The following is an 11,623-nucleotide window of genomic DNA, read 5'->3' on the forward strand; positions in this document are numbered from 1 at the left end:
TTGATGAGACTGTATATATTTAATTGCCATAGCCATTTTATTTGTTTGTGTAAATTTGGTTTTATTGTCAAATTGGTCAAGTCGGTATTTTTTAGTAAATTATTAATTATGACAAAAAAATGCAGGTCAATATTTAAAAAAGGTTCAGTTGATACACAGAAAGCCGAAACATCATACTTAATAACTTGTACTGAAGAATAAGTTAGAATGAAAAAGTGCCATTAACTTTTAAAAATGTTTTTAATTAAAGATAAAAACTAATTCAAAATAAGTTGCTGGTTTTCGGGTTTTTGTTATAATAAAGCGAATAATAATCAAATTACGAATTGATTATTTGTCAATATCGAAAATTTCCGTAAATTTGATGCCCGCATATCGTACATCATACCAATGAATTGCGAAATAATTAATTTTGTTTATTTGTTACCTTTCGGTTACCTAATAAATCCGAGAGGGAATAATTATATAGAATGCGAAATTTGATTGTTAATCAAGCTGTCTCAAAAACGCCGCCGACATCATTCGAGAAGCATTCAATGTACTTTGTCATTGCGTTAATTCCATCAGCTGTTTTCTATTCAGCCGAAAGTGATATTTGATATTGCAACGTTTTTTATATCTTTATTTTATTAAGACTGTATAGTAATAATTTAGGACAATATAACTATTTTTAGTAAAATGGGGAATTTTTCCCACAATGATGGAGTTTAACAACTTAAAGAATGTGCCCGCATTCCTTCACGTCGCTGGCGAACAACGGTGCATATAATACAATACAAAAAAAACAGGAGGTGCAGTCACGTGCTATGTATAGGATAACCCTTTTCTTATGGAATGACTCCTCATCTCAGAATCTGTGAAAAATATCAAACTCTTAAAAAAAAGATGATGTGGTTTCACTTATAGCTTTTATTTTATGTTCACTTGTAACTTCATGGTACAAATACCGGAATATTTGTATTTTCAGGAACAACTAATAACTTTGTTATTTTAAATAGAATGTCCTGTATATTAAACCATTTCGCAATTCCTCGGAAGTTTCTTGGCATATATCATATACAGGGTGTTTCTGAACAAATGAGAATATCTTGAGGGTGTGAAATTACAGTACAAACTAATACAATGACATAAAAAATATATATTTTTAATACTTATCGTTTCCGAATAAAACACAAAATCCAAAGCAATATATAAGAAATTATTAGATGAAAGATCTAGTGGGCTCTTTATTTAACATTTCTTAGCAGTTTGAATACAAAATACGACGATTTAATTTATTAACTTAATTTCTAATGATTTAATTGTTCAATAATGGGAGTTTTAATTAAATAATTGTAAATTGCACTAATGCACAAATAGCAGTACATACATGTGAAACTTGCTAGATATTAAGAGTGGAGTTACCCGTATTTTCTGCCAGTTTCAACTATTTTTTACCAAATCTTCATTACGTCGAAAACTTCACACTGACTATCGAACAAGCCTCGATGAAGATATTGCCTTCATGCTCATCATCGGAAGCATCACTTTCTTCTTCCGTAACCCTAGTATCGTCAGCAAATATATATTTAACTAAGGTAAATCATCCACGGGTTTCAAGTAGTCCATTATTTGTTAATACGTCAACCAAAATATGGTTAAATTAAAAGTACTCAAAACGGCATCCATTTTTAGGGACGGATGTTATGAAGAAAATAAATCTAGATGTGTCTATAACAGATAAAATATATGAAAAATAAGGATTTATTTTTAACGGAAATATTTTTTCTTTCCGTAGCATTTGAACACGCTACTGTAAACGAGCGTAGTCCGCCAGTGGGATAGTTAAGCCGTTGCCGATAATAGCTTGGCGAATTTTGGTTGTAAACTTAATATCATTCGTGCTAAAGTCGCGATCCTGCCGTGAAACTAAAAATATAATAATAATATATAAATAAATATCTTGTAAAAATAAATGAACTGTCAACATTCCTAAGTTTTCAATAACAATTTTTTCATTCCCATAACTCAAATAATTAATGAAATTCCAAGATTGTTCAAAATTTGAGCTATGAAAATTTCGGATCCTTCTCCCTGCATTGAAATGTTACTTACTTATTCCGTAGCTCTACAACTTTATGTGGGTTTTGGGGAACAATCTGCCTCCAACTGCCTCGACCCCTTATAAGATTGGCATCTATATTGACAAGGCTAATCCATCACTTCCCTGGTTGTCATATTACATATCCTGTTTTAATGAACTATATCTGGGTATTTATACATAGCAGTTTTATTCTTGATACCATTGTCTTCTGTTATTGTTGCTATTTGAAACTTTTTACTTACTCAAAGGTGAATTCACCTATTGAGACGTTCTGGTCAACTGTTTTGTCTTCCCTGTGGTGATATAGCTAATGGTTGGGTTACAACAATAGAGAATTTCAGTAATTTTAAATTTAAATAATCCAGAAAACTAACGATGGAAATCTGGATTCGAAATATTGTAATAAGGTGTGATATAAAATTTCAGCAAAAACAATGAAATGATTCCGTTTCAGGGCAATAGCCGATTTGATGCCATATTCAATTACTTTTTGGAGTACTTGATAGATAAATTTCTTACGATGAGAAATTCAATAATGCACAGCACACTAATCTCGATCCGCCGGTTTGGGGTTTTCTTTAATTAATATGCTTCGACCGAAGGTTCTTGCCGGGCCTTTCAACAACGTTCCAGATTGAGAAAGGTGCTTAGTTTAAATTTGGCATGGTTATGCTTATAGAGGGTTCGGAATTAAGGAAAATTAAGTTATACAACTTCCAACAGACGACTGTCAAGTACAGACTAATTGGTGTTGGTTTGCCAAAACCCCAAATCGACCGTAAAGACACAGAAATTTAGTTATTATTGGGAAATTACGCTTACGAGCCACGAGAAGTTCGGTTTACGGCAAATGCCCGGATATTAATTTTGATGTAGAAATTTATTAGGTATTAAAACACCGTTATTACCAATATTCAACTGCTTGTTATTTTTAATACCCAATTAACGCTTGCCTACTGAAACACAAGTCAAAATTATATGTTTAATCATTTATCCTATCTTCAAGAGTATTCAACTAAAGTCTACCTCAGAAATGTTTAGAGTAATAAAACCTCATTACGTATAAACGCGACTCAACAAATACTTACGTCTCTTTTTATAGTCTAATATCGAACCCACACCAATTGCAATTGCAATTGCAATATAAAAATACCACTCCATAACAGCCCAATAATCATTTCGACGTAACACTATACGCTATAGTCATCATGAATAGCCGACGTAAACAGCAGACGTCATATGGTGTACTTATTTACCTAATTTTACACCTAAATTTGTACTTGCACCAGTGTTACTTGTTTGTGGGAAATGGCATAGGAACAACATCTGAAGTTAAAATCCTACTAGGTCCTATTGCATGCACATATTAATTTGATCTACTGCAGAAATCGATAATTCTAAGAATACCTCTGCATTCTGCCTTCTGCCTATTTTTTTCTCTAGACCCGAAGCTAGAAGAGCAATTTATGTTGTACATATTTGTATTTTGGATCACTAGAACTTTTGCTTCAATGTTCAAAATTTATTGGGAATGAAAGGCGTATTTTTCAAATGTACTTATAGAAAGACGTAAATAATACATCACTGAATCAACCCATTAAAAGGTTAATTTGTTTTTCGAAAACTACAGCCTTATTTTGAATACATCCCATTTTGTTACATTACCTCTTTTACAAAATCCATGTTAGTTTGCTGCTTACATAGGCAGAAAACGTGCGAGTTTTTCGGGCGTCAAATTTTGAAGCTTTGCGAGTTTGAAACGTACCTACCCATTTCCATAACAACGCGTTCGAAAGTTTACACAATGCCTTTCGGTTGCGCATAATGTGGAACAAAACATTTTATGTGAGCAGACATTGTTGCTGATGTGACTGCTAAGTCTATTAACGATTTAAAATGGGTACTAATTTCACATGCATTTAGCATCGATTGTGGTCCTATTTTGGACATATCGAACCGGTTTCTTAATGCGAGAGTAGCAAAATGTAAATTTGCGATGACAGGCATCCTCAAACAGTGTGGACAACTGAAATACGGGTTTGGAGAATGAAAGTAATGGCTTTATTACAGGCAGTTTATTAGAATAATGAATAAAATAATTATTATACTTGATTGTACTTATAGAGATGGGCAAATAACTGAGAAGTTAATTATTTTAATATCAAGTAAATTGAAACTTATATAGAAGTAGGAAAGGTATTAAAATATATTAATTGTAATAAAAAAGATACTTCAAAATCTTCTAGATTTCTCCTGACCTGGTTTTTGATGCTTCGAACTTGCTGACATTTTGCCAATTTCCATTCTACTCTGTACCTGCATATATAGTGTTCGAGGTCGGTGGAGCTAAAGGAGGGACATAATATTGGCTCGGATAACTGAGTCGCATATTGGTAAAGGGTAAAAATCATTCGTGGTTAAAGTTGTTTGGTTGTTTAAAGATTCCTATGGATTCTCGGAATTTTCTTTGGTAAAAGAGTTGATAATCTGCAAGAATTTTAGTTTGATTTGATGTCCGGTTTCATGATTGGGTTCGGCAACTGCAGATCGGTTTATTTGTCGTAGTCTTAAAGCTTTTTCATGTTCTTTTAGTTTAGTTGATATTCTTTCTCCTATCTCTCAAATGTATTCTTTTCCAGATATGCATGGACTGCTGTACACTCCTGGTATCTCAAATGGAGTTTTGTCTTTGATGGAGAGGTTTTAGAATTATATTTCTTAAGAACTTTTGAGATATGATTTATATATAAAAAAGGGCCACAGTGGCAAGTATCGAGTTGCTCTAAGACTCACTCTCTTTAGGAGGTTGTGGTGAAGTGTCTTGCAATGGAACGCTTAGCGTCTGTGATGTGGAAATTATTTGAGAGAGCAGCGGATGTTAGGTATTTTACATTGACATTTTTACATTGACACATCATCATCTCATGTTCCCATGTAAAATCAGAACCAATGAACCCAGAATTAAAACGTCTAACATCTGCTCTTCTCTGAAATAATGAAGCGTTCCATTACAAAATACACGCTTCACCACAACCTCCCAAAAAAAATATGTCCCAGCGCAACCTTGCACTTGCCACTGTGGTTTCTACGTTGAAATATTACTGACCACATTCCAGAAGTTCTTAAGAAATATAATGTTGAAACCAGATTTACCCCTTGTCCAAAAATATCTCAACGTCTTCGATACATCAAAGACAGAATCAAGTTTGAGGTACCAAGAGTACGACAAAAAATATCAACTAGCCTAAAAGAACGTTAGACAACCTCAAGGGTGCGACAAATAAACTCATCAGCTGTTGCCGAACACGAATTCGGACATCCAATCTTATTCTACTAATCTAAAATTCTTGCATGTTGTCAATTCTTCTATAAAAAAAATCCGAAAATCCATAGACCAATATGGGAATTAATCATTCGAGACAATGTCCCTCATTAAACAGTACATAAGGAGATACCAGTTTCAGTAAAGCTCTGAAGATGCCAACAGGGCGATTAGCGAAATGTCAGGAAGTTCTAATAATTAGCAACGGACACAAGAAGAATCCGAAAGGAATATAAATAGTATTACAGTTGCCCGTGGTAGCCTGTGGAACTATAATTTATTTTTTAGGGTGCCAAATCATATTTAAAAATAAAATAAAAAATTTTTATCTTCTATTTTTTTACACCTTTGGTTGGCACAAAAATATCCAATAGCTGAAATTACTGCCTTATTCATTTTCAATTAATCTGTTATTTTTCAATTAATCTGTTATTTATTATCACTAAATTTTTCAATAATAAAATTGTTGAAGACTATTCAATTCAATTCAATTGCATTCATTATTGAATTAATTAATTAGTAAAATGTTAGTACAATTAGTTAAATGGTTTTGCACATTTTACTACTTTAATACGTCAATGGTTAACGAATTGATAAAAGTGATAAGGAATTTTCTCATACAAAATACTTAGAAGTTGCCTTAGGGGGATGCCTTAATTCACCTTAATATTTTTACTGCCTTCGGGTAGCTCTGGGATATTTTCTTCGTCATTCGAATCGACAGGTTCTACATTTTCATAAGTTCCAAGCTCTAGTTGTCTTTCAAAAGAACTGCAATTTACATTTTAATGTTTCAAATCTGTATTGATAGATTCCGACTAAGCAGTGGATGATGATGTTGCAACTATTTGATTTTCAGTATTTTGAGATTAATTTGAAATTCATTTCAATTCATTCACTCATTCACTCTTTTTTTGAAATTATCACCACGTTTTTTGACAATTTGACCACCCGACATTTGACAGCTTTGCATTAAACTGAATTCTGAATAAGCATAAAAAGATATATTAGTGATAATGAAGCTAAGATGTCGCGTAAGATCAAATATATATTTTAAAGCCCTTTTTATTTTATTACAAGTGTCATTAAATATAATAGTAAAATACTTCTATTAAACTGGTCTTGAACCCAAAAATGTCGCAATATGCAAATTGTTTTAAAGGTAAATCTCCAGAACAACTATAAAATCTTGTTATAAAACTCTTACAGAAAATGAAATATTATTTTTATTATGGTATCCTGCACCCCCAATAAAATCATTTAAAAACAATTATAAAATAAATTTAATTCAAGCATAAACAGCTTTATCAATATTTATTTATAATCATGTGTAAACATATTTGATACAAAGCATTTAAAAATGTTTTATTAATTAGTCTTATCAACAACTATAAGGCACTTTAATAAAATACATGTTTTTAAAGTGGCCTTTTTTCGACTAGTTACTCTTAAAGGAAGTAACTATTTCGTCGAAGAACAAATTGTTTGTGTTACAGTCACACTTATCATACCCTCGAAGCAGTTGAAAGATATATTTTCCAATTCACTGATATTCTGTGGCTATACTGGACTCTATTTAAAGGAAAGATTTAAAGATAAAATTGCGCCTAGTTTCCAACTCACCAAAATCGACAAAATTAAACTTGTCGATGGAAAGAATAAGCCCCACCCTGTCGGTATAAAAGCCGGGGAGTAAAGATAATCGACGCTGACACTTACCCACAAAAAGCTCGCTTCCGGTACCTGCCAACCCCAATTTTATGTAGGGAAGCAAATAATAAATTTACTATATTCATTTACATATTTTGGAATCTTAAATATAAGGTATACCGCTAGGTCCAGGCAGCTGCAACGCATACTTCATATTACTTAAGCAGCGCTCTCACTCACTGGTGATGAGGAAAACGAATCCATTTACGCGCGAATTTAAGGAGAAAGTTACATAAAAATTGGTTTAAGTAAAGTTTGCTGCCGTCGACAGTTATACTTATGCTCTTTACAAAAATCTTGTAGATTTTTCCTGCGTCGGTGGTTGATCAATCGAATTTGCTGATGTTTCGCCATGCATCCTGTTGACTTCTTCATAGCTTAAATTAAACTGATTTGCATTCTATTCTGTACCTGCTTACATACTGCTAGAGGGGCGGAGCTAAATTACTGATCCCCATATTAATATTTACAAAACTTCTAGATTCCTCCTGCGTCGATTTTATTGAATCGAACTTGCTGACGTTTCGCCAATCATCCTGTTAACTTCGTCAGAGCTTAACTGACTCAGTTTCAGTTAAATCCTAAAGAAGCCAAACTGTGGAATTTTCTTAGCTGCCCTAAGCCTTGTTTTCGAAAACCCTCAATTTGGAACCCGTAGAACTTATTGCTGAGATGTTCAAAGAAAAGGGAGCACGAGATGCGAAATTACCTCAAGATTGTTTGACACTCAGAACCATTGACTCGCATACTAATGTACAAGTGACAAAATCTTATCTAGTTTTTCCCCAACTATGCCAAAATGGTTTTATTTTTATTTTTATTCACCGTAACACTGTATTACGTAGCAGTTCAGCTATTTGTAATTTTCACAACGGAGATTTTTTATGGTATAATTACATGCATATACATATTAAACTGGCCTTGCACCGTTGCAACGATTGCCAACATGTAACATGCAACTGTCACAGGAAACTCTTCAGTCACACAAATCAGTGCAACTTTGTACCATGCGAGAATCCATTTATATCAACGCAACTAAATTGACTACAACATTCAGTAGCCCAAACCGTTTTTACTACGGCGGATACTGTAATTTCAGAGATTTCAACAAGTAAAAAACAGTGCAACTTTGTACCATGCGAGAATCTATTTATATCAAGGCAACTAAATTGACTACAACATGCAGTAACCCAAACCGTTTTCACTACAGCGGATACTGTAATTTCAGCCATTTCAACAAGTAAAAAACAAGGGATATTTAAGAGAAAATCCCAAGAAAGTGTCCCTACATCAGTGAGATTTTTGATAAATTTAAAGTTTTTTTGGAAGTAACTATTCAATTTAATTGAACTGAGGTGGTTTTTACTTGATGAAAATCCATTCCACAAAATAAATAAGAACTAAAAGTTGAGATTTTCGAGAAATTATATATTTTCACATGACAATTGTTTTGGACAACACCGTGTCTTTATCAAATGTAATATTTACAAACTACCTGCTACTATATATACCGAAAAATGACAATAAAACCTTAATTAATGTACTTGTGAAAATTTAAGTTCAATAGAGGAGACGTATTTAAATCTAATTGATCGTTAAGCAATAATTTTCTGCTTTTTGTGGCTGTATGTAAAATAACAAAATTGTCCTCAAAAATGTGTTTTTCTGTGTTTAAGTGTGTAGCATAATTAGAATCTAGACAATTGTTTTTATACGCTTTTCATGTTCGTTAATGCGTCTCTTGAAGGATCTAGCTGTTTGTCCAATATAAATTTTAGGACAAGATCCGCATTTCAACCTGTAGACACCTGTTTTTTGAGATTTTGGACATTTTGTTTAATTGTCTTTTAAAAATTTTCCTATTGTGTTGAAAGTTCTGAAAGTTATTTTTAAACCACATTTTGACAAATGTTGTAAAACTTGTTCACTGGGTTCTCCTATGTAATTGTTTTAAATTGTTCGTGTTCCGTATTAGGTTTCGGATAAATAGAGTTTGGTGTTGTCTGAATTTGTTTTTTATTTATAATTTTATCGATAATGGAGGGATTGTAGCCGTTGTTCAGTGCAAATTGTTTAATGATATTAAAATCTTTGTTGTAATTATATGTTGAGACTGGCGTATTAAAGAGTGCAATGCAGCCATTTTGTGAGTATAAGGGTGATTTGAGCTGTCATGCATGACTGTGTCCGTGTGTGAAGGTTTATAGTAAATGGAAAAATCTAATTTGTTTTGTGTTTTCGTAATAGTTAAGTCTAAAAAATTAAGCTGGCTACGTACTTAAATGAAAATAATAGACAAATACAAAATAAAAACCGATTTAACTAGCTTTTTACATATTTACGATTTTTTCTTAAATCACAAACCAAATATATAATCAGACTGATTCCGTTTCTACAATAGTACGGAACGATTGCTTGAAAAGAATATTGTTGACATACATAGAATCGTATTCCGTTTCCTTCATAATGGTTATAAAATAAGAATTAACAATCTACTGGTTATTGGTATTGCTAATTGCTTCTTCGACGTACGACCTAATGAAAACTAATCAAATCTTTAAGGTTGTTTAGCTATTGTGTGTAATCTAAACTGAGACGATGGGCGTTACTGCTGCACCTGAATGCATCTGAAATACACCTCGACCACAATTGCCTACGATTGTAAATTATGTTTACATACTTTTTAAAAATTACCCAAAGTTGCTGTGCATAAACCGAAAAAAATGGTGACATATCCATAATATTTGACACTTGCCAACCTCGGCTTCCTCGTCCAAACTTACATACGAAACGTATTTTTAGATTTAAAAATAATAAAGCTTTTATTGCGAGTGAAACGCTTAAAATGATTAACCAAACTGCCCAGAAACTTATATCTTTGGATTCAGATTCTGTCCAGAATAATCGAAAGATCCCAAACTTTGATTACATCCTTCTTCCTTAGAAAATGTGTTTTAAAATAGTAAATAGGAGAACTTTTATTTTGGAATGAGACAAATACATTTTAAAAGGGTTTGTTAAAGACCAATTTTTAGTTTAGACTTTTTTGCATTCTATTAGACGTGAGTCTCTATGTCGTATTTACTATTGCTAGATATTTAATGGAACAATTAGTTTCTCCAAACGTTTAGACATTGCTGCAATCGACGACCCAATTGATATCACATTATTTAATAATAAAGGATTTTATTCCGCGAGTGCAGCAGATGTCCCTCCTGTTGCACTTGACTGTAATGCAAGGACATCGGATGATATTACAAAAGCGGATTTCGGTTTCAGATCCCTCGTCGACGATATCAGTGAACAAATTATTTCCCGAAGAGGAAAATACGACGAGAATTAAGTGTTCGTAAATAAAATTTTCTCGGAATGAACAACCTTTTAGGCCTGGCTCGCAAAAAAGCTCTTCCGACAATAGTAGAATTGGGCAGCAAATATAAGTCTCGGAAACAACTCAAAAGTCACGTGGTTGGTTGGTTATATTGATAATGATAGTAGTATATATGACGCGACATAGACTTTCTATGGATTTATCTCAGGTGCTATTGTACCACATGATATTATAACGGAGCTAGTTGAATGTTTCAATTTTTACAATCCCATATCATATTTTGGAATGAATTTAATCAATGATGCTTAAAAAATTTAATTTAGTTTTTAGTTTTGGTTAGTTCGGAGCATTTTCGGTTATAATTTTCAATATGTGGTGATTTTTTCTTTGGGCTTTAAACGCAATGGTGTGGAATAGAGATGTGTCATCAGTTAATAGACAATGATGAAGAATATTCAGTGCTTTGGAATCCAAAGCATGGGTTATAACATAACAAAGTTAAAAAGTTTCATGGGTGAATGCAGATAGATAAGGGATATGCTTCTGGAGAAGCGAAAAAAAAGGACTATTCTGGCCAGTCTCAGATGTAACAAGGAAAAGGTTTATTTGCAGAAATCACAACCAAAATAATAATAATGTCAACTTCATACAGTGGATTACATGGTTTATTTGATCTCCGAATAGTTTGCTTTTTTTGCTTTTCTGGACAGAGTTGACGATAATTTTCCTGATGTTTTTTTTTCAAATAGATTACGTAAACTGTGAAAAAAATATTAAAAACTAGCAGATGGAGCAGGACTATACAACTAGTGTATAACTGAAGACTAAAGTTAGTTGAAAGTGAAAAACCACAACTCATATAACTGATCATTTGACAACATATTTAAAAGCACTAAGAGAGTTTTTTAACAAACACCATCAAGTCATAAAAGTAGTTACATTTTAATTTACTAATCCCCTCAAAGACGTCAGTTATATGAATGCTTGTGTGGGATGTGTCAGTGATCTTATCAACATGAAACTGAGGTATAGTTTGTATATCATGCTTAGCATAGATCCAAGAAAAATGTTTGCCCAATAGGTTAACAATATCACATCCATTGTAAGCATCCATAACCTGATAAAACGTTCTTACTGAGTGAATGTAAGTAAAGACATTCTATTGGGGTATGAAAGT

Source organism: Cylas formicarius, unplaced genomic scaffold (assembly GCF_029955315.1).
Source record: "Cylas formicarius isolate icCylForm1 unplaced genomic scaffold, icCylForm1.1 PGA_scaffold_10__41_contigs__length_53128322, whole genome shotgun sequence".
In the NCBI taxonomy this organism is placed as follows: domain Eukaryota; kingdom Metazoa; phylum Arthropoda; class Insecta; order Coleoptera; family Brentidae; genus Cylas; species Cylas formicarius.